At 35.4% G+C, this 22,813-nt stretch overlaps 1 long non-coding RNA gene across 1 annotated transcript; it reads right to left on the reverse strand.

Annotated features, from left to right (window-relative positions):
- Window positions 1-1,982: 1,982 nt before the first annotated feature.
- Window positions 1,983-21,483, reverse strand: LOC145670722 (uncharacterized). The gene is made up of 2 exons (XR_014128394.1): window positions 21,337-21,483; window positions 1,983-2,250 (listed from the first exon to the last, which is right to left on the reverse strand). It is a non-coding gene; the product is annotated as an uncharacterized LOC145670722 (long non-coding RNA).
- Between the last annotated feature and the right edge of the window lie 1,330 nt (window positions 21,484-22,813).

Raw genomic sequence — 22,813 nt, forward strand, 5'->3', positions numbered from 1 at the left:
AATCGTAAAATATTCATTTTTTTCTCTCTGAAAAATCTTGGAACATTACTTAACTAACTCTGCGACCTATGACACTCGGAGGTTCAATCGTACCATATTCACAAAAGCTCTCAATAGACTTCTGTCCTTAGCCAGCTTGATTGTGCTCCTATATGTGCGCGATCCATCTTATTATTGTCCTCACATCCTAATGGTTGTTTTCCGATGATTTATGCCCGTTTAGCCTTTTCCCGTTTCGCCTTATGCCCTCAAAACATATTTTGACAGACAGCTGATAAGGTTGTTATCTTAAGGTAAAACGGGAATTCCCGTTTGACCTTTTCCCGTTTCGCTTTATAACATAGAAGGGAATTTTCACTCCGTATTTGTAACAAAGAGGAATTTATTTTATCCTCAGCTCCAACTTCTCTTCTATATCAAATTTAACTCATATCTTACAAGAACATACATTTTATTATCACACCCAAAATAGCATATCAAGTTTCTATGTGGATACATCATCAATATATAAAATTACATCAATTTCACTGTTCTTAAGTCTATCTTTTAGGCGGCAAATCCTGTCGTCAAGCTGTCTCCATTTTAGCTTCGTAAATGTTCTCTGATTACCCACTTGAAGAAGTAGTCACGGTCACTCTCATTTTCACGTTCCTTGTCTTTTATTAATTCAATGAAAGAACATATGTCTAAGTGGTCCCTTCATGCCTTTCTTCGTAATTTTGCGTGCCACCCTTCCGCATTGTTAGTCGTTCGTTCTTGATCGTTTCCTAAGTGATTCCACAAATCAATGCAAATAGGTAAAAAAAATACATCATTAGCACATTAAAGATTCAAAGGATTGCAGGAGAATCTACGTTGGAAAGTCGATAGCAAAATTTTGGCTGAAGCTAATTTATCTCTTTTGTAGATCAAAAGAATTTACTCTTTTGATAATTTACAAATCAGTGAAGCAGAATCTTCAATACATGTACATCGCAAGAAAATCTATATTACACTACATGTGGTGCTAATGGAATAAAATGCTTTACTGTAGAATGCTCGGAATAGCTTAATTAATGATTTAGTAATTTAAAAAAAAAAAACGCATTAAACGCCAGCTATCTATGTAGGAAAGACAACATACTTACGGAAGAAATGGCGCGTCACCATCATCCAGCCAAGTGTCTACAAGATAATCATGAATATGAAACTCCTCCGTACATGGAATGTCAGGCGGCAAACGTACAAACATTACATCTAAATGGGAAGTTGGTAGCAGATAGTGCTTCTGCACGTCGAATCCATATTTTCACTTCAGAGTTCTCTTGTACAATTAAGAAAGTCCTAACTGCTGAACTTTCCCCCACACAGATTGAAAGAAGTGGAGGAAACACCCTCTGATTTTAACATCAGGAAATACTTGATTTACAGCTTTGATTGCTGCTTTCTTAAAATCAATAGAAACTTCTTTCAATTTGAAACGCAGTTATAATTTCTCAGCTTCTTCTCTGATTATCTCTAGTAATCTTACATACCGTACGTGTCTTGCTTTTTGCTGGGAAGTAAGCAGAAGAGAAGAGGAAATACCTGGCCCAAATATTTTCCATGCAGAGTGTACAATTGGGAGAAAAGGCGAGGTACAGTCTTAAATGTCCCATCCTGTCGCACTGACATAGAATCTCCAAAGTTTCAACAGCGCAGAAAACCTCTTGAAGATAGAAAGACTAGAATAAATAACACAGATATTCTAACTATAATGATCACCTAGGATCAGGACAATATACACTGGAAGAATGAAAAAATTATAAAATCTTTGTTTATTTTGTTTAATATTAGAAGTAAAGTTTTTATATTTTTTTTTCATTCTTCCAGTGTATATTGTCCTGATCTTAGGTGATCATTACATAACGAAAATGCTTTAGTATTAGTATTCTTACTTCTATTACTATTGTCATGTCAGACTTTCACAATTTCAACAACAAAAAGCACTAAAACAACGCAAGAAGAAAGTAGGAAATGATCAACTATTTTCTTGACTACTAAAATATAACTTACAAGTATTCTACTAGCGTCAACACTTTTTTCCACCAACAAAAGTTTTTGCTATCGTGCATTTCACTCCACGATTCTTCCACCTTCAATTTACTCAATCTTTGCGGTAGTTGTGGCCGGGTTCATGCTCGTACGTTATATAAGAAGTGTTTGACGGCACCAAAAGTAGGGACAATAGATGCAGTTTCACTACAATAGCTTCCTTTAGCAATCTCCTCTCTGGAAAGAGGAAAATAAATTAATTTTAAACATCAACACAAAAAACTTGTCATACTTTCCGTCGAGAAAGTAAAGACAAACGGGCTATTGCTTAACCACGATCAGTTATTTGTGTTACACTGTAAATAAAAAGTGGACTATGTATTTGTATGCTAGGTAGAATGTCATGAAAGAAAAGTACCACATCTAAGGTTCTAAAATAACTTTTGGAGAAGTTGCAAGAATAAATACTGTATTAGAAGCATGCAGATAAACTTCAGTTTCAAAATTACTTGTGCCTTATTACAACTATTACTATACATTTACCTATATATCTTAGTATTACTATTACTATATATTTACCTATAAATTCATATTATCAACACTCTGAGGTCTGGGTTCGATCCCAGCCCCCGCCAAGTGAACTTTGTGGTGGACAAACACTGCATGCGTGGGTTTCCTCGGGGTTCTCCCGTTTCCTCCCACTTTCTTCATTCCACCATTTCATTCATCACACATCAACACCGTCTCCTTTAGCCTAACCGGCATAATCGTGGGACGTAAAACTCAAAGATTTCATTTCATTTTTTTTTCATATTATCAACAGTTATTCTTGTTTCAATTGGTGCACGCTGAGATTTATGATTATGTGTACCAGAAGCAGATTCAACTGTTATTTCATCACTGATAACAGCTTTTGCATTGCATCCGTTCTTGCACTTCCAATAACCCCTTTTCAGCATGTTTATAATTTACTGGCCACAAATGTTACAGACACAGTTAGATCTACATAACCCTTAACAATAGAAATTTACACTAAATAATAGCTGAGAATATTTATACTCCACTAATGAGTTATACGTTGTATGAGAAAAAAAAACTGAGAATCTCCGTCTTCTACAAACGCATATTACACACTGAAGCAATTGCTCATACAGCCTAATTGGGTTCATCAGACGCTATGAAACAACATGGGAAAACACAAACATAAAAGGGCAGCTACAATTGTACCCTTTACTCTGAGTGTATTACTCTGAGTACGTACTTTGATTATACAATGTTTTATTCATTCCAACGTAAATACTACTAGCCTTACAAATGTTTTGCGAAGTGACACTAAATTTCCCTATCCTAATTTGAAAATTCCCTTCTCCGGTGTAAGGCCAAACGGGAATTCCCGTTTCGCCTTATAATCAAATTAACATACATTATCTTAGCATCATAGCCTGAAGTAATGAAAACAGGCATAAGTCGAAACGGGAAAAGGCCAAACGGCCAAAGGGGAAGACACCTTTCCGATTGGATTTCCAGTTAAAACTTTGAAAGCGTTCCTACTTTTTTTCCATTCTGCCTACATGTCTTGCCCACCTGGACCTCCTAGACTTGATTAATCTTACTTAATAGCATATTAAAAAAACAAACAAACAGACAGTAAAGTAAATATATAAATAAATTAGCAATTTCTTCTAACAGAACAAAAATTAATAAGTATTACCGGTAATGAGCAACTTCTTTTTATTCTTTTGTCATTATGAAGTTCGTCTTTCTAGAATACTATACGTGAAAATTTACTTTCGCGCATTTTATTGTATTCAGATTAATGTCCTCTTTACAATATTGTAACGAAATACTAAACATTACAGTTTAAGAGAATCTTAATTTTAATACTATATCTCACTAACTATACAACATAATGTCATCTTGCTAATATCATAATGAAAATCTTAATACCAGTTTGGTTAGTGTCATTAAAACATCTTGAAACCCAGCCTTTCTATTTACTGTTTATTGTACATTACAACATTCTGAAAGCAAGAAAGCTACCTCCGCCCATGAACTTCCTCATTAAAAATGTGTATTTTGGCGCGCTTCCCCTCCCTGTTCGTTTTTAACTCGTTTTCCCTTTTGTTTCAATGTGCAATTATTAACTAAGTATAAGCCTTTCATATTTGGCTTTATTTATTGGTATCTTGATAAGAAAGTTTTGTTACAGGGGCGGGCAAAATTTATAATTTATAAAGAAACCACTTTGGAGGGTAATATGAAATAGTCGAGTAATATGGAATACAAATGCTATATAGAAAAGAAACGAAATGAAATCTTTGAGTTTTACGTCCCACGGTTATGCCGGTTAGGCTAAAGGAGACGGTGATTATGAGAGATGAGTGAAATGGTGGAATGAAGTTAGTGGGAGGAAACGGGAGAACCCCGAGAAAACCCACGAGCACGGTGTTTGTCCACCACAAAGTTCACTTGGCGGGAGCTGGGATCGAACCCGGGACCCCAAGCACCAGAGGTGAACGCTCTACCACTGAGTCACCGCGCCCCCCAGAAAAGAAACGAGTTTTCTGTTGTAAATACAATGAATACAGTGACAATATATGAAAATTCTTAATGCCAAGCCATAACTGCATGTGATTACTTGCAAAGGTCATAAATATAATACTTTCCTTCAGGATCAGCACAATCATTGTGTGCTCACATTAAACATGATGAACACTGGACCCAAAACTCACCCCTTGTATCATCAGAAAATTTGTTGTAACAAAAATATACTTAGCATTGTTGTCATCATAAATATATGTTTAACTGTCCAATCTCCAATATATATTTTTGTAATTGGAATACCATACGCAATACGGAATACCATGCTTTTCTCGCGGGTATTCCATATTGCCCTCCATGCCATCGTGGAAACGAAAGAGCTGTTAAGTGCATTCGAAGGCGTATAGGATAATGGCGCTTATCAAACTATCAGTCTGTATATCCAACGTCACAGTAAACAGAAAATTGTTGTTCTATTATTTTGCAATAGGAAAATACAGATTGTAAAACACTTATCTGTAAAAGTTTACACGAATAAGAAATCAAATTTCCACGTCTACCAACACAACGAATGTCACAATCACATGGAGACTGACTGTAGAGCATCATGGGGACGTGAGGTAGTAGTTTCTTTGTTTGGAAGTATTACATCACAGGCAAGATAATGAAATATTCCATATTATCCGACTATTCCATAAATACCCCAACTTCCTCTATGTGTTGAATGATCATTTTTCAATACCTATTTTAGACTCTTCAGGTTTACGACATATCGAGGATCGAGCGATATAACATTACAAGGATAAAAATAATCCATGAATGTAATTTTGTGCAATTAATTCTTTTAAAAAAACTCGATGTTTTATGTTGCTAATTTATATTTTTATAAATGTAAAAATTCCTCACGTAAATTACAAAACAGTCGAATCATTATTTTTAAATGTTCTAAAGGTTTGACTGTAATCATTATTATTTTTCTGTCTCCGTTTTTTGGCCAATATTGCCAAACACGTTTGAAATTCACAAACAAAATCTTAATGTTCAGGAATTTTGTTCAATAGAAAGTTTAGGAAATAAATTAGAACAAAATTATTATTATTGCTTTTGCAATTTAAAAATAATTTCACTTTTCATTTTCTTTCAGCGGGTCTTGATAATCTTTTTCGCCTCTCAGGAAGAATTTGGGAACCATTGGTCTATTGAATCTAATATATATATAGGTGGTGATCAGAAAATGGAAACACCTGTAGTTGGCAACACGTCAGATGTATGGGTTGGCAGTGGTGTCGTGGCGCCCGCAGCGCCGGACCGCTGGTGGTGGGTGTTAGGTCGGTCTCCATACTACGTCAGGCGCGCAGTGGAACAGCAGTGTCCAGTGGCTGCAGCAGACGGAGGTAGTGTAAAATGGGAGATCTCTCAGATTTTCAAAGAAGGCAAATTGTTGGTGCGCGGTTATGTGGAGTGAGTGTGACGGCAGTGGCTACTGGGTTAGGTGTGTCGCGTGGGACAGTGTCGAAGGTGATGACGGCCTACACAACACACGGGAAAACCACATCGGGGAAGCGGAACAGTGGGCGAAAGAAAATCATGAGTGACAGGTCACGCCGGGTATTAAAGCGCATTGTCGCGCAGAACCGTCGTGCCACTGCGGAGCAAATGACGGAGGAACTCAATCAGCACCTCCCCCACCCTGTTTCGACGATCACAGTCCGCCGCGAATTACACGACATGAACTTACGGGGTCGTGTTGCACGGGCCAAACCGCTCATCAGGGACCATAACGCTTTCACACGCCGCAAATGGTGCCGCGACCATGCAACGTGGACCGTTGAGGACTGGAAACGTGTGATATGGTCGGATGAGTCATCCTTGACCCTATTCCCAACCACGGGCCGTATTTATGTGTGGAGAACGACCAAAGAAGCTTATGATCTGCAGTGTCTCCGCCCAACTGTGAAACATGGCGGCGGCTTGGTGATGCTGTGGGCCGCCATACCATGGTTTTCATTGGGTCCTGTGGTCACACTTAGCGGACGAATCACTGCCAACGATTATTTATTTATTTATTTATTTATTTACCCCCAACAGAGTACAAGCTCCAGTTACAGGAGGCTTATACAAGGTACATTTGTATACATATTATGCAGAAACACAAAAATACAAAAACAAACACACACACACAAATACAAAAAATGAAATGAAAAAGACATATAAATTTAAACAAACTAGAATATCCATATTATTTGTAAGAATGTAACATCTAAAAAGTTTCACTTTTCACTTCTACAAAAACTAAGTAAAAATAAATTTAAAAATTCACTTGATGTTAATAAAAACATTATGTACGTACTCATTTACAAATAAAACATTTTATCAAATCAGTTATAAAATAGTTTACATTTTATAAAACTTACCTAATTTCTCATAATATTTTCGCTAAAATTCAAATCTCTCTCTTTCTTTGTCGAAATTATTAAATTATACTTCGAACACATTCTTGTAAGTGGCGTATTTCTATACATTACTGTTATGGCGACCTCACAATAAACTAGATCTCTACTTCTTAAATGATTTTGTTTTACATTAAAACTAATTTTATGTAAAAAGGAACTGTTTTGTATTACTTCATTTATGATTTTATAAAGAAATAGTTGTTCAAAATATTCTCTCCTGTTAGTTAACGATATAAAGTCAAACTCTTTCAATAGTGCAACATACGGTATTTTATTTTCATAGGCAGACATATTATATTTTTTAAAATATAACCAACTTAAAAATTTCTTTTGAATTTGTTCGAGCTGTCCCTGGAAAAAATTCTGATATGGATTCCATATAAGAGAGCAATATTCTAATTTTGATCTAACCATAGCATTGTAAATTACAATAATGGTATACAAGTTATGAAAATATTTTGAATTTCTAATTACAAACCCTAATCGTTTATACGCATCTTTTATAATGTTTCGTATATGGTCATGAAATGACAAATTAAAATTCATTGTAACTCCCAGGTCTTTTATTGAATATACTCTTGATATAGCATTACCATTAATTGTATATGTACGTCTTTCATTGTCTGTTTTACTTACATACCTTAGGTAGTAACACTTTCTGAAATTCAATGGGAGGTCATTATCTACACTCCAATTGTATATAGTAGTTACATCATCTTGTAGTAGCAACGTATCTTCGTAGGTCGTCTATAAACAACAAGAAAAATAATGGTCCCAAATTGGATCCTTGTGGAACTCCCGAGTTTACATCATATTTAAAAGATTCTACATACTTATACATTACATACTGTTTCCTATTACTAAGATACGAAACCACAAGATTTAACATTTCACTAGACATACCAAAGTTAGAAAGTTTTCGTAATAATATATCATGGTTAATTTTATCAAAAGCTTTAGCAAAATCTATATATATAGTATCCACCTGTATTTTTCTATGAAATGCATCATAAACATCCTGGGTAAAATTTATTAAGTTAGTTAATGTTGATCTACCCGGGTAGAAACCATGTTGGTTTTCAGAAACAAAACATTTGATATGATTATAAATACGCATATATATTATTTGCTCTAATATTTTTGCAGGTGCACATATTATGCTTACAGGTCTATAATTTTCTACCTTATTTTCTTCTCCCGACTTATAAATTGGACAGACTCTTGTAACTTTCCAGAGACTGGGAAATGATTGTGTCTTCAGGATTAGATTGTAGATTGTACATAAAGGATACATCAATATTTCAGAGCAAGCCTTAAGTGCATATGGTGGTATATTGTCAGGTCCACTTGCCCTTTTGGGTTTTAATTTGTTTTATTCCTGCTTTATATTCATCTATCTTTATGGCATGTAACACTAACGAATTATTTACGTCCATTTTGCTAGATGCACATATGCTGTAATATGCTTTGTTTTCAGAATACACTGACCTAAAATATGTTGCAAAATCATCAGCTATACTTTTATCATCACATAAATTCTTATTATTTAATGTCATTGGTTGATTTATAGAAGATGACCTTTCTTTTTTATTTTTAATAAACTTCCAGAATGCATTTGCATCCCCTATAATATTATCTTCCATTTCCCTTACGTACTCTTTATATGCTTTATTCAGCATTATTTTAATCGTTTCCGGTATTCTTTATAAAACATTGTGTTATATTCAGATTGTTTTTTGTGTTTTCTATAATATTCCTTTAGCCTAATAGTATCCAGTATATCCTTATTGAACCAACAGGGAAATGTTTTACTTGAGTTTGTTTTCCTTTTGGGTGCGGTTATGCTAAAAATTTTCTTTTATTGCTTCATTAAACTGCTCTACAGCTATATCTACATTATCAATTCTCTCCAGAAATGACCAATCCGTTTCCCGAAATATTTCATACATTTTTAAAAAATCCGCTTTTTGAAAGTTATACCTGTACGCTGAACTATTTCTCGTGTACCGGTAATCGTTATTTTTATGAAAGTTTACTTCGATTATTAATGGAGGATGATGTTCATCTGGTCGGACTATTGGTGAGTCGTCTTTAGTTACTAAAATATTTTGTCTTAAATTTGTTAAAACTAAATCCAAAATTTTTCCATTTTTGTTCCTAACATTATTAATCGATCTTAAATTATAAAAATTCATAAAATTATCAAGTGCTCTATAACTTGGTCCTTGAACCTGTAGATCGCATTCGACACCCGTAATTAAAGAAAGATTAAAATCACCTGTTATAATAAAACTACTATTATGAAATGGTACATTATTTTCGAATGAATTGAAAAAAACTAATATAATCCTTTACCTTAGATCCTGAAGTAAAATACACAATGACAATATAACAGTATTTTCCTTGAAAATTCACCCGTACACAAAGATTTTCTAATTTGTCATTTAGTGTACATCTACAGGTACTATATTTGTTTTTTATTGCAATTAGAACACCTCCTCCTCTATCTTTAACACCTCTATCCCGTCTATATACTGTATAGTTATTACTAAATAGTTCGCCATCATAAATACTATCATTTAACCATGTTTCTGTTACCAATATAATATCATACTCATTCAAGGACGTATTAGCTAAAAAATAATTTGTTTTCGTCCTTAATCCCCTTACATTCTGATAATAAATTCTGACTTCATTTGTCTCATACATTTAATACAACTTCTCAATACCTTCAATCGCTTTTATTACAGTTACATTATTATCATTTTGATTTTTCTTTAATTTAATTGATCTAGCATGATCCACTCACAAATATGCAAAATTCCTATTACGTTTTAATTTCCTAGCTTGACCAAACAAACTCTTGCGGTAAGGAGTAAGGCTATGATTTATATACACAACTTCACTAGATGAAAAACCCAAATGTCTTGCGTTTAGATTTCTTTTTACCTTTCTCCTTTGCATGAGCCTATCTTTATCCGTTCGCCTCAAAAACCTTACAATAATTCCCCCTGTGTTCTGGTTTGGAAGTTTTTTTTAACCTATTATGTCGCAATTTTAGGAGACCACTTGAATCCTATGGTCCGGATGTTGTTCCCGGACAATGACGCCATCTTCCAGGATGATAATGCACCCATTCACACAGCTGGCGTTGTTGCAGCGTGGTTTGAGCAACATCGGGATGAAGTTCAACACCTCCCCTGGACCGCCCAATCCCCAGATCTCAACATAATTGAACATCTGTGGTCCGTCTTGGAAACACGACTCCGGCGACGATTTCCACCTCCATCCTCTCTCACAGAACTGGCCGATGCCCTGCACGAGGAATGGTGTAAAATTCCACTTGCTACAATTCACGGCCTCTATGCCTCCATCCCACGTCGCATCAGGGCTGTTCTGAAGGCGAAAGGTGGTCCGACACCATATTAATCTGGTAAGTTGCAATTTCGTTCAGGTGTTTGCATTTTTCTGATCACCATCTGTATATATATAAAGGATATTAATGCCAAAGTTTGAGCAGGCATTGAAAAAACTTCAAAAACGGCGTCAATGGCATAAATACCATAGAAGTTTTTTTTTATTAATGGGGTTTCATTTCCATTAAAAGAAATGGACAAGGAAACTTTACATACTTATGCCTTCTCTACAAACAACAATGTGTAAGTATTTATATTACATTTGGTAGAATCATTAAATGTTGCAGGTGGACTCCAAACTTCATAGAAGTTCTTATTTTCTTATTTTTCTGCAAAACTTACGCTGTCCCTTCGGAGTTAAAATATTTGATATAGTGTAGTCTGCTATATTTTGGAAGACCTATGGCAATTTTATATCAGTTTTGCTAAGAAGAGAGAATTTCTAATAATACTGAGTATAGTAATAATACTGAGGAAACGAAAATAACACTAACAATAAAACTGTTGTTAGTATTATTATATTAATGATAATACTCGTAATACGTATATTTTTCTCAACAGTATTAAGTTTAATGATTGTTTTTTTTTTCGATTTACACCGAGAAAAAACGTACGTAAAAACATAGGTTACATGTGTAAATCCTGTAGTTTTTGGACTTAACGTATAGCAAACGTATAACTGAAAAAGTATATTTTATGCGTACTTTCCATATAAGTGTTCCACGTAAATGTCCTTTCCGTACGAACAAAAGAACTGTATATAGGCCATGAAGATCTCACATACAATTGTACGTATATAACATACGTATATGTATATAATATACGGAAGGCCGTTAGATGTCATACATCCTGCAACGGCATGATGTAACATCTAAGCTGGAAAAGTATGTAGCATATGGATAACCTGTACTGATTTCCATAGTAACCATAAGGATTCCGTATATTTGTACCGTACACTGCTGTCCGGATAACTGATTTTTCTCAGTGTATATTGTCATTAAAATACTAAACATTGTGGTTGCTTTCATATTCGGACATGGGAACGCCATGTTTTTACTATCAACTAAAATTATATAAATTCTTTATAGCTTAATAGCCTTTCACTTGTTCCGAACTTATAACAGCAAAGAAAATTTTCTCATGATTAATAGTAGGCAACTGTGACAACAGCATGTTGTAGACTGTATACAACAGGTGTTAAATTGATTTAACACAAGAAGCAAATAAAGAAATTGAAAATATATATACTAATGGGGGGTCTCTAATAATGCATTTGACAGTATTTTCAGATATTTGATATACTAGAGTACTTAATTGTGTATACTCTTTGAGTATACATACTACTTACAAGAAAACATTGAACTTAATTTGGAACAAGTGCCTACAGACATCAATATTTCTTACATTCATAAGTAACTGTACTGTTTTGTTTTTGATATGACATTTTACATTTCATGCGTGAAATGTTTCATTTTGTACTTTTAGTTTGGGTTTAGTTTTAGTTAATATTTAAGTTTCAAGTGATCTGTTTAATAAAGAAATAATATTTTTTTTAAAAAAGTATTATTAATTTCCAAAATTACACAGTCACACACACACTTATACACAAAAGTTCTGTGCACCGGATCCCAAGGTATAAATTCGATGTCTTTTGTTACCCAGAATCCAAATTTTGAAACCCTAGGACGATCGACCATGTCGATTTTTTGTTATCAGTTTTTAGCCCATAACAAAAAATTGACATGGTCGATCGTCGTGCGGTTTCGAAGTTTGGCTTCTGTGTAATAAAATACATCGAATTTATACCTTGGGATCCGGTGCACAGTACTTGTATTTATTTATTTATTTATTTATTTATTTATTTTTATTAGGCAGCTGTGTTATTATTCCGAAATTTACTTGCTACCTGTCATAAAGTGTTATATACATATATTACCTCAAGATGTATTATATCCATACATTTTATAAGTTTACAAAGTTAAAAAAAATGTGTAAACAAAAATTATGAATGAGTAAAGTGAATTAAAAAAGATACCTTGTCCTAATAAAATTGGATTGATTAACTTTGTACAAGAAAAATCAACAAACTTTTTTTTTTTTTTCTATTTCCTAAACATTTTTCAAGTGGATGTAGAATCTTCTGGATGCAAGCACTTCAAGTGTTCCCGGACTGTAGTAGTTTGTAATGAATTCCAGAATGATGGCGCCATCTTATGAGCATACTTTTTTTCTTTTTTCTTTTTTTAACATTCTCTTCATGGATGAAAAGTGTAATGTCACCCAAAAATTGCTGCCGACGGCTGCCAAACCTCTTCTCTTCTCCATCACATCGCTTATGTATTCTAATGTCCGAGCCATGTTTTTAAGAGGGCTTACGTCACTCTGTGTATGTGTGTATATAATTCCTTGACGCGCGGTGTATACCATAGAATCGTGCAGATTGAAAATAATGATGAATTCAGCTCCCGATGGGATAGGCCTCTCTCTCACTGTTAACAAAAACATTCAACTTTGGGTGGAGCGAAGAGTAGTAGTTTGTGATTCTTGCATTGCTTCACTAACCATTTTTTTTAAAGTCTTTATTTCTGAGGCTAGAGGGGGTTCATTACATCAACTACTGCGTCTCATTCGTTATTCTCTGATGCGTCATATTTCATGTAAAGACTTCTCTTCCAATAATTGGTTTTCAGTTCAGGAATGCAAATATATTTAAACTGCGCCTTGATTCATTAAACCTTCAATATTTATTTAGGTTGCTTCTAACAGAGATTTACTGTTTTACACCATTATTTACAAGGTACACGCATGGCGGAGCTAGAAAGTTGACTTAGTGTCTTACTGTTTGCATAAACTATGAGCGCAACCAAGTTTTCAAATAAACGTACGAAATAGGAAAACTCATATAGGAAACAATAATTGATTTTACTATGCAAAAGCACGAATGATTTTGCTAAGTCATGAATGTCACCAACATGAAAAATGAGTGCAACCTATAATAGACCCATGAAAAGGTCAGGAGCGCATCCAGACATTTTTGTTCGGAAGGGTCCAAAGTTTGGAGGAGATGCTACGAAACAGTGTTATTTTAACCACTATAATATTTAACCAGCGTTATTCTTCATCCAAAAAGACGATAATGATTGTTAAGTACTGCCAGCTATATTCTCAGAAGAAATATAGAATTCGATTTTTTTTTTTTTTTTTTTTTTTTTGAGAAAAGGAATAGTATGGACGAAGTATAAGAGGAAATCTTTATTCTCTGCCGAACAAGCATAATTTTATTAACAAAGTGTACAAATGTATGTGGAAGTATAAAGATTTGGGGGGTGGGGTGGAGACCTTGAGTGAGTGTGCTCCTCTGCTGACTCCCTTACAAGGTTTGAAAGTAAAATCCTGAATATATCATTAAAAGATGAGGAAAAACGAGAACAAGTGGGAGAATTCCGAGAAAACCAAAACACACAATATTCGTTTACCAAAAACCCACTTGGTATGGGTTTCCCAATCAGGAACACCAGACGACAAAGATGAGCGTTCTACCACTGGGCACCGCGGGTCCTAATCAATAATAGAAATAGTAATATGAGGTTTAGAACTATTCTTAATGTCATATATAATGAACACAAACATATACATATGTAAATGTTACTCATTCGATCTTCGGAACTTTGTCAACTTAAATAAAATTAAAATCTGACCAAGTCTGTGTCTCTCCGTCTGATGAAGGCAATGATATATTGTCGAATCTATAACACGGATTAGTAATTATTTCTAATAAATGGTTACTTTGGTCTATTATTATTATTATTATTATTATTATTATTATTATTATTATTATTATTATTATTATTATTATTATTATTATTATTATTATTATTATTATTGGAAAGTAAAACTATCTTTATTGGAGAAACACTGATTTCTATCGTATCTAATTACAAAAAATCTCGTCTTATCTCGTGGGAGACTCAAAGTCAGACCGCACATTGAGGGAGAAAACGGACAGAAATAAGTGTTGCAAATCAGTTTTCACCAAGTAATTTCGCTTTTTTTGTTAACTCAGTATGCGCTGCAGCTTCACACCAGGACATTTTTCTCTTTTTACCCAAATGAAGTGGAATGTTATCACACACCATGTTGTGTGTTCGTAGTCAGTGCATGTTTTAGATATGAGGTGTCGGTCTGCGCATGACCCAAATCGAAATGCTCCCGCAAATTTGCCTCGCAACAAAGAATTAAGGGTAGATGTCAGACATTGCTCCCTCCAATTGCCGCGTAGCATTGCTAATACCTTGGAACACGCGCTTGCTCAGTGTGCGGTAACCTTATTGAATGCATGATAGCTGTAATGACCGCGAGAACTCATGTGAAGCCTAGGCTATACATCAGTCAGAAAACTACTCTACCTCAAGTGTGATGTACCGAAAGAATTCGGCTCAATTGATAGAGTTGGCTTCTGAACGCACACCTGAAAAACCATGAAACAACCTAAGTGCACCAACAATGTTGCCAAATTTATAAAATATAGCGAACAAGCGTCAAAAAACAACACATAAAAACATATAATACAAACACTAACAATCATTGGAATTAAACGATAACAATAATATTATCAAAAATATAAAACAACAATAACAACGAAAATAAACAAAACGAAACTTGACGTCAATCCGACAACAGTGTACCCCCAAGAGATGTTCTCCGTAACACATCTTTCCACCCGTTTTTCTCCGTCAGTGTGCGGCCAGCCTAAACATTAATCTTCTTGACTGACTTCTGTGTAGGAAAATGGTTTCCATTTCTGAAGAGAGCAAATGTTGTTAATTCGGGTCACACATCTGTAGTTTCCACATATCATATATTCTCGATGTTGCAAAGGGACCCTAAACTTCTAAACAGACAAAACGTTAGATAATGCATTTATACGAACGTGTACTATACGAAATCATAAATGCCACATATACCATTTCATGGCGAAAGAAATTGAAAATGGAATGAAATCTTTAACGCTCCACGATTTTGGGCTTTGGTTAATGAAAGATTATGAGAAAATTCATGTTATGAGAGTGTAGAAGAAAAAGAGAAACTCGGCGGATACGGTGATGTTCACCACAACTTATGTCAGGGCGCAAAATTTCAAAGTCAGACGCACTCACCAATACAAAAATTATGGTTGCCAGTAGCTCTCATGTACCAATTGTGAGAGGTCCCCCCTGCCAAACGGCCTTTGGTTTGACAAATAAAGATATTAGAGCATAAAATTTCATAACCAGAAATTATATACTGGATAATCAATTTTGAATTGTACATGTTAAAAATATCTTTGACATCACGTTTGTATAACACTCTTTCTCTGCACTGAAGATCTTGCATCGTTTGGCCTAATCCTCGTTTCGCCTAACCAATTATCTGACACTTTTATGACAGATAAAAGATAAGCTTTATGTCCGCCATTTTAGGCGAAATAAGGATACTCGTTTGGCCAAATCCTCGTTTTGCCTAAAATGGTAGACTATAAAAAAATCATGGAGATAAAACTGGAGGGAAATTTTTCGAAAAAAAAATTCCCTACTATGTGAAGAACTGAGAAATACAGATGCAAAACCAGTTAAATCCCTCTTCCATATTCAGTTTCATAAACTGTTAAATCCCAAACCTGCAAATAACCTAATGAGAAAAGCAGAATCAAACCCGGTTAATTCCATATTTCAAACAATTTGAGGTTTCGTACTGTATAGGATTAGTTTAGTAATCTGAATATTTATTGCAACTCTTCGTAAATCATTCGAAATTTTATTTGGCAGAATTTGATGTGTGTTCTTTCATTATTTTTTTATTTTTGGACTGAAAATTGAAAAAAAAAATGAAATCTTTGAGTTTTACGTCCCACGATTATGCCGGTTAGGCTAAAGGAGACGGTGATGATGAGAAATGAATGAAATGGTGGAATGAAGAAAGTGGGAGAGAAACGGGATAACCCCGAGAAAACACACGAGCACGATGTTTGTCCACTACAAAGTCCACATGGCGCGAGCTGGGATCGAACCAGGAACCCCAAGCACCGGAAGTGAACGCTCTACTACTGAGTCACCGCGCTCCCTGGACTGAAGATGGAGACACTATATGTCTTAACCTAACTGTTCGTGAAACTTTTCTGTGCTTATTTGCTTTCCTTTAATAATTACTAGACAAATGCACGCAAAATCGAAAGAAAACGATACTCTAAGCAGCGATGATCATAATTTTGTTATCAGACAACACCAAAATTGTCTAGAAAACGTACAAGACACATGAAAAACTGGAAACGAAATGTAGCCAAAAAGACAAGGTGAGTGGACTATCTATGGTTAAAAGTCGTTTGTTTTGTATTTCAGGGTAACTCTTTACTTTGAACAGAACATTGTTGGATTAGGTTCTTCTCAAAACGGTCTCTTCAACTTCAGCAGATCCTCATTCAAAATTATACCATGCTTCTGGTACATGTTAAAAATTTTTGTCACTTATTTACCATTTCTGATTCTCTTTCTGCCACTGGTTTGCTCAAACTCAACATTTGCACATTTTTGTTTTGCTATATTTCAAATTGGGATAATTGGGATAATTGGCAAATTAATATTCACCCTATGTTATTCCATAAAAGCTTACAAACTCTTCCCAAATATAGTCATTCAGTTTAGAAATGTATACGGACGGGTATAATTAACTCCGCTTGTAGTTACGAAGGGTTTGACGATTGAAAGCAGCTCAAAGCTCACGTTTTACAAAGAGGTTTTTGAGGAATAGAAAACCGAGAAAATGGTGATGCACCAGAGGACGACGACGATATGGATTTCCATTTAGTAGATGATGATGGAGAGGAGGTTACATAATTCAATTTTTTGCACATTTGGATCCATTGTTTTCAATTTAGAACAAAATTAATGTAGCATTTATGTATTCATATTCATTTGTGCCAATCTTGTGCAATGTATAGTTGATAATACATCCCCCCCCCAATATTTCATACTTATTTCTGACTCTGACTCCCTTTCTTTTTGATAGGTTTGGTATCTTGAGCCTAAACAAAAATGGCCGCTCGTCCAGATGCAAAAGCTGTTATTTCCATTTATATACGCAAAACCTGTTAAATTCAAACTATTTTCTTCAATAACGCAATTCACAGACTAGTGTTATACAGCTTTCGACAGACCAACACTCACATTATTCTTAATTTTTTAATGTTTTCTAATTTCTAATGTTATTTTACAATTATGACGTGTTTAAACAGTTTTTCTCGATTTGTCACAAATTTTACAATGTGAATTTAACGGGTTTTGCTATTCACCTACTCATATATATTCGTATATATCCATGGTCCTAGTAAATACATAAAGGAGTTTTGGTAATCCTAACTCCTCCAAAATAGTTAATATAATATTTATATATTTTACATTTCTTAATTCTTTATATACTAGGGAATTTTCTCTTATACAATTTCCCTCTAGTTGAATTTCCACGATTTTTTCTTATTGTCCGCCATTTTAGGCGTAACGAGGATTAGGCCAAACGAGGATCCTGTTTTCGCCTAAAATGGCGGACACAAATCTTATCATTTATCTGTCATAAAAGTGTCAGATAATTGGTTAGGCGAAACGAGGATTAGGCCAAACGTGGCGACACGGCACTGAAGTACCAGTTGTTGATTGCAGTTTTCGGATCAAAGTCCTTAAGTGGAGGGCCATTTATGGAAATTGTCAGCAAATCATCCAGTGTCAGGCAAACCATTTCGATTAAAGGTGAAAAAGGAGGAGCGAATTACAAAGTTTTGAATCTTCCTTCCATGTACTGTACGTTTTGAAAACTTCACATTCCTCGTTTTCTCTCACTAAGTGCCAATGGCGATCTGGCGATCGGAAATTTTGCACCCTAAGTCAGGGAAGAATCCAGGGGGCGATCGCCCCGATCGTACCCCCCAGAAGAGGAAACTTTCTTATTTTATATATAAATAAAACCCATCCGAGAGCTCTTGAAAGAAGCTTTAAGTAGCAGTATTACGATCTACCGCCCCCCACCCAGAAGTTCGTCCTGGATCCACCCCTGCCCTGAGTTACGTGATCTAGGATCGAGTCACGAATCTTTCGTATTTAGGTGAGTCTTCAACCAATTTAACTGTTTTCGCTATGTATTTGTTCGTATTTCCATCTGATTAAGTAAGAATAACAAGAATTTTAGGAAACCTAAAAATGGATCAAAAAGATTGCGATCTCGGCCAATAATTAGTTTTTGGATCAGGGTCCACAAAATTTTTGAACCTCCCCATAATCCAGTTTTCGTATTTTCTACAGAATAAGCACATCATACTGAGTTAAGTGATAGTTTGGGTTTAGCTACACTATATGTAGTTCTCCAGATACAAGGCTTTACAAGAAAATTTTTGATTGAAATATAGGTCTATTGGATCTTTTAATCCAAAAATCAAGAATAAAGAAACTCAAGTTTCTGGAAACTGGTGTAAGATCGATTGCCCAGTTAAGAATATAAGGTGTATTCAAACGGCCTGATAATCGTGAGTTCGAGCCCCACTTGGTATTGTCCACAAGACGAGGCACGACGAGAAATATTTTCTGGTCTCGTCTTGATTCACTAAAAGCTTTTCTCATCTCATCTTGAAATTTTTCTCGTCTCATTTTATAAACTTACGTGCAAAATTTACTACATTCTGATCTTTTTTCTTTTATTAATCCAATCTAGAAGATATCAAAATCCTTCCGCATCACAGAGGTCCACGAATGGTGAGATATATTCCACATCAGGATCCTGCCGCCTACAGTCGGACAATTTGTCCATGCCAACCAGATGCCGCGGTCGGACTGCCGGCGTCGGACACCGCGTCTTTCCGCGCGATTTTCGGCCGCGACGAATAGTTGCCTTGCCGAGAAGTCGGCAAACAGCCGGAAATGAGCATTAAATGAGCCGGCGCCGCCGTCGAAAAGAGGCCAACATAAGGAGTCGGCAGAGGATCGGAAAGAGTCCTTTCCGACTGTTTTGCCGACTCTGACGGCCGGCAACAGTCGGCAAAAGGCATTTTATTTTACGATTTTCGACCGCTTGCCGCCTCGGCAAAAGGTCGGCAACTTTGAACAAGTAGATCGTCTTGCCGCCGCGGTTAGTTGCCGGTCGCCTCCAGCGGCCTGCCATCGTCGACGGCGGCAATCCCTCTTTCCGACCGCGACTTCCTGATTGGGATATCAATGACACCATTCTTAAATTGAAGTATATTTGGTAATATCTTACGTATCTATAAATGTTGATAAATATTCTTCGTGTTCTTCTGTGTATCTTATGTTCGTACAATTACTTTACGAAATTTATAGTCTTTGTACTTTGAATCATATAACAGTGTTTTACATTTAAGGTTTGATTGAAGTATATTTTCCACGAGATTGTGAAGTTTTTCGTCTTCTCTCGAATTTAAAAAAAAAAAAAAGTATTTCTTGTCCCGACTCTTGTTGTTTTTGAGACGAGACGAGACGAGAAATTTCTCGTCTCCTTGACAACACTTGTCGCACGGAACAGCATGAGCATTTTTAATTTTTCCCGATATTTCTGCATTTGTGACCGTGTCGTGTCTGGAAGTAATTTAAAATGTAAGGAAGGGGTAGGCCTATTAAGAGTAGAAAGGACAATAATAATAATAATAATAATAATAATAATAATAATAATAATAATAATAATAATAATAATAATAATAATAATAATAATAATAATAATAATAATAGTAATAATAATAATAATAATAATAATAATAATAATAATAATAATTATAATTATAATTATTATTATTATTATTACTAGCAGCGTTCACCCCGCTTCGCTGCGGTCACCCCGGAACGCAATAAACTTTGTTACTTAGATAATTTTTACTTTTTCGCTTTCAAGTGATATGATAAAAACCATAGAAGATTGCAGTAAATCTTAACATTATATCGCCTGTCATTTATGTTAACCCGCCCCGCTTCGCTGCGGTCATCCCGGTGCTGGCATATTGTAAAAGTGTCTGTAAAAATAAGCAAATCAATTAAAAAATTTTAAACAGAAGATTCAAGCTATTTTCCGCTGTATATCGCCTGTCATTTATGTTAACCCGCCGAGTGACACGGTCATGCGGGTTGCATATAAATACGTTTATTTTTACCTATGATGAACTAATAACAAAGGATTTGTACGTTATGGACACTTGAATGGTCAATTATCTCAAGACACTGGTAATTAAAAATTAAAGTGATATGATAAAAACCATCTAGGGTCCAAATCCTAATAACCCCCCAAAAATGAAAGAAATTGGTTCAGCCGTATTAGCGTGATGAGCGGACAAAATTTTGTACGTTCTCTTTTATATATATAGATTATTATTATTATTATTATTATTATTATTATTATTATTATTATTATTATTATTATTATTATTGTTATTATTATTATTATTATTATTATTATTATAAATTGAAGTAAATATTTTGTTTTAAAAAATTAAAAGGTCTTATGCGTTTACTTTCAGTGTTCACAGTCCCGGGTTCGACCGTACTTTAAGTAGTAGGTCCTGTTACATATATTCTTATTACTGAAAGGGTTGTTTGTTGAAGTTTAGATTCACGATATTTGCGATTTCGCTTGTGTATCGGTCTCTTCCACCTCTCTCCCTCCCCTTTTAACTAAATGATTTGAGAATTATACATATTCTTCTTTCTCAGCTTTTTCTACTCAGGTGAGATCGCTGTTTTTTTTATGACACTTTCCCATAGTGATGTATTTAATGTCATTTCGGCCGTGGTCTCTCTTCTCTCATTTTAAATTCCACTAGATCACGCCATCTTTTTCATTTAAAAAAGGAAAAAAAATCCTTCCAATACTTTTGAGGTTTCTTAGTGACTCACCTCACATCACCTGATGATGCCTCCCTTCTTCCCTGGTATTCCATCACATCGCTCGCATTCCTTTGAAGAAACATGTTTGTACCTGTTTTGTCCGCAACCACTTCTTGAAGAGTTTATCATTCGTTGTTTGAACCTTTGTACTCAGGTGGATATCCATCCTTTTCTCCCGAAGCTAATCAACACAAACACACCCGAGTGATAAAGGAACATTTACGTGAGTCATCCACTCCTTTCTGTGGAACAAGTGGTTTCTGGTATTCACAGACCTTTTGTCTGCTTTCTTCAGTTGGTGAATCATTTACTATTTATGTTCTCAAGACTAATTTTAGTGTATGAGTATACTAAGCTAGCGGTTCTTAAACTGTTGTCCGCGGGCCCTTGGAGGTAATGTAGTTCACGAAACGAGAAATTTCCTATGTTGTTTTGTTTCTCGTCTAGAAGACGAGACGAAGACCCGGTGGCTCAATGGTACAGCTCTTACTTGCGTGGGGTCCCTGGTTCGTTCCCCGGCTAAGTACGTTTGTGGTGTGCAACATCATGCCCGTGGGTTTTCTCAAGGTACTCCCGTTTCCTTCCACTTTCTCATTTCATCAATTCTTCCATCATTTACTTGCCTTAATCTTCCGTCTCCTTTAGTTTAACAGACATAATCGTGGGACGTCGAACTGAAAGAAAGAAAGATGGAAGACGAGACCAAACCTTTAAATTTGAGATGAAGCGGGAAATATGATAATTCTTGTCTCGAAAGCAAGACGAAATTATAAATTTTGCGTGTCTCGTCGGCAACACTAATTACCCAAGTATTAGATCTCAATCATTGTTTTAGTGTCACGTGATTCATAGTATAAAAGCTATATTGAGAAAGTGCTTGTGCGAATACTTCATTTTTTTCTCAACCTTTCTGCTAGATAACTGGAATTGGTCTTTTGGATCGTTGTCCTCCACTTGTATCTATCTTCTCGGTGCTTTTTTTTTTTTCGTTTCCTTTCCCTGTAGTTTAGAGACCTGCACGGGCTGGGCTCAGCCCGAGGCTCGAAGCCGACTCTGTTATTTCTTTGGACCGACACTGATTTCTCTTCAAGTCGGGCCGGACTAGGGCCGATTAATTGCAATTCTTTAATAATTATTGACTTTCGTTAAACAATAAGTAGAATAAAGGCAAACGTTGAAGAAGTGTGTCCGTGAAAAATGTTACAAAATGAGACTTTAGAATTTTTCGGGCCCGGGCCTGGCTTAAGCCAAGAATTAAAAAAAAAAACTTATCGGGTCGGGCCGGGCTCGGGCCGAAAATCTCCAAAACTTTTCGGGCCCGGGCTGGGCCGGGCCTAGGTACATTCGGGCTGGATTGGGCTCGGGCCTAAAAATTCTGCCCGTGCAGGTCTCTGCTGTAGTTAGAATATTCTTGCAATCTTAGTTTTTTTTTTTTTTTTTTTTTAATCGGCACAACGTAGCTGCTCCATTCTTTTGGCATATTTTC

Source organism: Thermobia domestica, chromosome 14 (assembly GCF_964235325.1).
Source record: "Thermobia domestica chromosome 14, izTheDome1.hap1.1, whole genome shotgun sequence".
In the NCBI taxonomy this organism is placed as follows: Eukaryota; Metazoa; Arthropoda; class Insecta; order Zygentoma; family Lepismatidae; genus Thermobia; species Thermobia domestica.